This window comes from Lathamus discolor, unplaced genomic scaffold, assembly GCF_037157495.1.
Source record: "Lathamus discolor isolate bLatDis1 unplaced genomic scaffold, bLatDis1.hap1 Scaffold_186, whole genome shotgun sequence".
NCBI lineage: Eukaryota > Metazoa > Chordata > Aves > Psittaciformes > Psittacidae > Lathamus > Lathamus discolor.
In genome coordinates, this window is record NW_027069215.1 from 13,397 (window position 1) to 19,448 (window position 6,052).

The following is a 6,052-nucleotide window of genomic DNA, read 5'->3' on the forward strand; positions in this document are numbered from 1 at the left end:
GTGGACAGTGGAAAAAGGATGAGTTGAATCATGAAGACACAGCCTACACTCCATCTTCAAATATTACAGCAGTGAAATGGTAATACTGTGTAACTATTTGCTGCATACTTGAAATTTTTTACACTCTTGAACATTTGTAGCTTCATGCTGTACACTCAAGACCATATTCACCCATGAATCATATACGTGTTTTGATTAGAACCCAACAACTTTCCCTAGTTTGGCTAAAAACTATTGTATTGTGATTATACTAATTATGCACAGGTATTAGAACGGCATTGCTGGAGTCGGAGGAATGCATATGCCCAGCGTGTCATCAGACAGGTGTTTCTCCTGATGCTTTAGTTGCCAACCAGAGCCTACGCCAGGTAGCGTGATGACTTTTACATCAATTGTACAAAGAGCTTGTAAGGAGCTGAGAGAGAAGACAGTAATACTGTAATATTAATTTAGCCTTAAGGAAGGATAAATTGAATAAGGCTAAATTTACTTTTCAAACACATTATCTCTGACAGCTCTTTAGAGACAATCTGGCAAATTCAGGTCACGCTTCTGTTTAACACAATCACCTCACTTGCAAATTTGGTGTTAACACTGAAGTATTTTAAATACGGATACCCTGAGTTAACAGTCGTTGGCATCAGTGTTTAATGTGGTGTGTATATATAGCTGTGGTTGAATGCTGTTAGGATTGATAGCATTTCCAGGAATACACAAGTAATTTTACTCTGCGGAGGCTTTTGTTGGTGTATCTGCTGAAGCTTCAGATTGCCTTTACAAAATGTTCCTCTGCCTCTAGGCTGTGAACAACTTCAAAAACGGAGCTGGCTACACAAAAAGGCTCCGTAAGCAGATTCGGCGGCAGCAGCCGCCACCGCCTCCACCACCGCTCACGACCCTTATCCCTCCTGTTGCTTTGGTGACTGCCGCTGAACTGCCTCAATCTTCCTCTCTGTCAATCAGCAGCCTGTTGGAAGAGAAGGTAAGCTTGATTTCCACATATGCAGTGACTCCAGTATTTCAGTAGAGCTTATTTTCCAGCTGTTTGCATTTATTCACAAGGGCTGTCGAGTTCCTGTACGAAAACAACTAGCACTACCAAGTCTTCTGGGCTCCCAAGGACAATCAGTACCCACAACTGGTAAGTAATGATAGCTTTAGAATTTCTGTTAAAAAATTACCTTCAGATAAGCTGAATGGGCTTTTTTTCTTTTTCTTCTCCCCTCTCCAAAAGATCCTCCGAGGACAGACAGTACCATCCACTCACCAGGTGCCAGAACAAGCTGTGAACTGTAAGTATGCTATAGAAATTCAATATATAGCTGCTTGTAACCTAGGCTGTAACGTATGACTTACACAACAGCTGATCGATAATCAAGTAAGTGTGCACAGAGAGTTGCGGGGAATACAACTGGTAACTGATTTTTAAACGGCTTAATTTGAACTGGCTATAAGAAAGGGGATGTGTGCTTGCAGTAAGATTATTTCAACTAAAACGCTGGCAAATGATTAAAAAGAAGACTGAAAAAAGGATGTTTTTCGAGAAAACCGTAAGTACGTATAAAAATCAAATACAATTAAAGAATCGGATGGAAAGCTCTGGATTACTGGCTGAGTAGGGCTGAAGAAATGGTTTTTGTCAGTAGAAATCAGCGTCCAACAGTCTTGTTTTAACAACATAGTTGATACTGATTGAGGCAGTTATTGGAAAAATCAGTGCTGTCATTTTATGACAATTCTGGATTTTTTCCATTTAGCCATCTCAAACAGCCAAGCCGCTTTCTCTCAGCTGGAGAGAGAAGAGCCTGTTTCTGTGTCATGTTAGTCCTTCATTTTGGTATAGATTTGTTATAGCTAGCTTTCTATATAGACGCTTCTGTATAGATAACTTGCACTCTACAAGAATTTATAACAGAACAAGTAGCTTCTGTTTCTACAAGAAATTTTACTTTATCAGTCCCCAAGCTAACTGTAACCAGGGGCTCTGCTGGGGAGGGTTTTGAATCTTCCCCCGCCCCTCCTCAATCTTCATCCAAAGTATGTCAGGGCAGGCCCTGACATTCCACTAAATCTCCAGTGTTTATTTTGACTCTGAGGGCATTCTCTCTTCCAGTGCTCCCTCTGTTTACAGATTGCACTCGGTTCATTCTTCAAGTGTGACCCATGCATTCTGTTCACAAGCCTTTCCATGTAATCCTTCTTTCTGACCCGTTCCTCCCAGGCCGCTCCCTGGAAGCAGAAGGAGGAGTCGTGACTATTCTTCCAGGACAAGGTCACATGGTCATCACCGTTCAAGGTCAAGGTCACCCGCACAAAGAAGACACCATTGATGGTCAAGGACCTGCCCCAGCCCTCCCCCGCATCCCTGTTTCTTGTTTCATTCATTAAAAGGTCTGGGTGCTTGCTTCACAGCACCTCTCTCTGCCTGCAGTCATTTGCACAGCGGGAAGTGGGTAGGGGGTTAATGCAGCCCCTGCCCACCCTGCAGGTGACTGGGCTGGGCTGGGGATGGCCACCGAGAGGATGGGTAGTTGGGGCATTGCTCCAGGTGGTGTGAAGCCATGGGAAAAACCACATTGATTAGTATCAATGCCAGGAGGATAGAGACCTCCATCACTGCCCCAGTACCAGCATCACTGCAGCAAGCTGGATCCAGCCCTGGGAAGGAACCGTGGCTGCCCCAGGTGCCAGGCAGAGACTGGCTGAGCAAGGGAAACTCAGCTCACACCTGGCTGGTGAGTGGGAATTGCTGGCTGGGGCTCACACGCCGATTTTCCAGAGCTGGCGCTGCAGTGGCTGCCCAGCTTGCTCCATCCTTTTATGGCCTCATCCAACGCTGCCTTGGCGTCGCCCGGCAAAAACCCCAGCCCACAGGCGATCCCCAAGCCTGTGTCACAAATAAGTCAAACTGACCCAGGAAGACCAAGGCAAGAGGCCAGGACGCAAAGTATAGAATTACAAGAACAACTAGTTTTTCATGCGCATGTCATGCCCCAGCCCAACTGGAGCACACAGATGTGCCTCTACACAGGGTCCTTATGCCCTTCAATCGTTCAGGTACAAGACAACTTGCCTAATCACCAGCACCCACACTACAAATTACTAATCCCTGTAAAATTTGCAAAACAGCTCCAGGTATTCAGCGTTCTCACTGCTTGCCTACTGATCCCTGGAGTCAGTCTTTCTTGAGTTATCGATCTGTGATGCCAAAAAATGCTGGGAGGGGTTCCAAGATGTGTCTCAGGGGCTAGGATCAGACTTGTTCGTAAGGCAATCTTACACTGGTGAAGATCTTTGAGAAGAGGAAAGGTGCTAAGGAACGTATGCAGAATAATGTGAAATAGCAAGTAACTTTATTCCAGCCAATACCAGGACATCCAGTTCCAACCCCCTGCCACGGGTAGGGACACCTTCTACTAGACCACGTACAGGGGAAGCTCCAGAAGTCAGACATGGAACCCCATAATGACAAAACATGGCTCTTCACGTCAGTTTTCTACACGTTCACGTTATTTCTTTCAGTCAGACACAGAAATCAAAGCATCTCTTCTTCTGCGGTAGAAGTAATCAATCTTTTAAGGAGCTATTGTTAATGCAGGAACACCAAAAAGAAGTTAAAGCAGGTCCTTTTATCCTTGTAAGATGCTTACCAGAGAAGTGTTTCTCATATTAAATGCTCTTCTCTACCCTAAAGGGTCCCCATTTCCTCTGTTCCCAAAGCTATTCGTGGGGTTTCAGAGAAAGGATCACGTAGCACAAAGTCCGAGGGCTTTGAATGGAGAACATTTACAAAACACTATAAAGGCAAATCAATCAAACCTTAAAGGGAAAACCTGGGAGCCAAAGGACTACCACCACCCCAGTAAAACTGTCCTGAGCACGTCAAGGACCACGAGCCTGAAAGCTGACGATGGCTCTTGGATGGGATTCCCTCCCACAGATGAAAACACCTCTTAGTTCTCTGTGCTCAGTCCACGGAGGGAGAAGGCCACAGCCCTCCCCCCTTGGCATCCGTAGGCATGCCACTAGAAGAGATCATTTCTTGCTGCTTTAGAGACACTGCCTGGCCAGTTACAACACCTACAACATACTGACTTCATGCACCCCTACCCACACAAAGCTGTGACATGCTGAAGAAATGCAGAGGCTCAGGTGATCTTTCACACACACACACACACACACACACTGCTACCACTGCAGCTACTGACGTTTAGCTGTCGCCTTGAAGCTGCCCCAAGGGTCAGGGCGTAAGGTTCTTGTTCTACGCAGGTACTAAGGAAGACATTTCTGGTGACAGATTATTTCAAATAGGTAAAGCACCAGCAGAACATGCTGTTTACAACCTGATGAGAATCATCCCCCAGGCATATCCGGAACAAGGACAAAGGTGGTAGATTTAAGTTGCATTTGAGTTACGCCACCATTAAAATACACCACCAGCAGACACATCTCTAAACTGAAGGCTGACAGCAGCGTACAAGGACAGTCCTTTTCTGGACACCTCACTCCTGGGCAGAAATCCTGGAGACTTCATTTAATGACAGAAATCCAAAGAGCCACGATATGCTTTTTAACGTCAGCACAGCAAGCAAAAACTGACATGTAAACCCCAGAAGCAATAACGAGCAGCACAAGGTCTCCCACTGAGTCCACTAACCCTCACAAACCAGACACGTCCTACAAAGAGATTCCTGCAACAGAAGATAATCCCGGGAAGTCCAGCACAAGCAACCAGTGCAGAAACGGCACTGCTGACCCCCCTCCTGCTCCTCCCACGAGCTCTTTACCAGCCACACGAAGAGGCAAAATCAAGGATGAACAAATTGATGCGCGCGTAGACTCCACAACTCGTTAAAGTTGTAAAGCAGGTATACTTTGTTCAGCGCTGAGGCGCATGGGGGATCGCTCCTCCAAAGGCATGCGCGCCTCAGCATTGTTCCCCTTCATATTTATCCTCTAAACTATTACATATTCATGAGGTTACACAACATGCCTATACATATTCATGACCTATCCCCGCTTCATGGTATAATGAGGTAAAAGTTCCTTGCTTGCACAAGGTCTCCTGGTGGTCATGGGCGGGGGTCTCCAGATGAAGTAAACAAGTCTTCCCTGAACTTTTCATCTCCTGTCGTTGCGCATGTTCCCTGGTTATTTAGTCACTGTCCAAACCGCAAAGCTGATTTCAGTCGGTTTGGGGGTCCAGAGACCAGGAGTTACTGTTCCTTCCTCCTATCAATAGCCTTGGTCCTCCCACACTTGTCCTTCCGGGTGGCTGGTGTCTTAACCATGGCTCTTGCACAAGGCAGCAATGACCATGGATCTGGGAGCCCGCAAACTTCAGGACACAGTCCTCCGGCAGTCACCAGCTCTCGGCCAGAGTCCTCCCACACCCAGCAGTGCCCCTCGCTGTTCCTCTCTTCCTCTGCCTGACTCCCTGCCTTTATTTTCTAATTCCCTGCTGTGTGTTGTGTACCCTGTTGCTATTTCCCCCCTCTCCAAATCTCTCTCTCCCACTCCCTTCTCTTCTTTCAAGCCCTGCTTTCCCTTTCTGTCTTGCAGCCCGCCTCCCCCTGTTGGAAAAGGGCAGAATTTTGTATGATAAAACAATTGTACAAAATAGTAGAAATGATTATGTTTGAGAAATTTATAAATCAATAGCGAGGTTTTGTATATTAGAAAATGTTATAACTTTGTAGTCTTGTATCACGGCTGTTCTGTAACCAGTGTTGCAATGGTAGTCCATAACCACATGTGGTGAAAGGTGTATGAGTGGATTTAGAAAGTATGCACTGGAAACTATACCCAAGTAGAACCTGTGCATAAGATAGCCAGAAGAGCATACCAGAAGCAGTCAAAGGAAGATAAGAAAATGATAGCGTCCACACAAGGACTGGAATATACGCAAGTTAAGGGAAAGGTGAAGAGGACAACCTGAGGAAGACTCTCACTTCATCGGAACGACCAGCAGGCGATCCCCAGAGGGGGCTGCGCAAGCGCAGAAGAGGCTGATGTCGTAATAGACTGATGTGGCACTCCTTAATGCATATGT

The 6,052-nt window shown here is 46.1% G+C and overlaps 1 long non-coding RNA gene across 1 annotated transcript; it reads left to right on the plus strand.

Annotated features, from left to right (window-relative positions):
• The first annotated feature begins 914 nt into the window (after window positions 1-914).
• Window positions 915-2,392, plus strand: LOC136006423 (uncharacterized). Its single transcript, XR_010609130.1, has 4 exons — window positions 915-982; window positions 1,063-1,141; window positions 1,235-1,292; window positions 2,222-2,392. It is a non-coding gene; the product is annotated as an uncharacterized LOC136006423 (long non-coding RNA).
• Window positions 2,393-6,052: the final 3,660 nt, after the last annotated feature.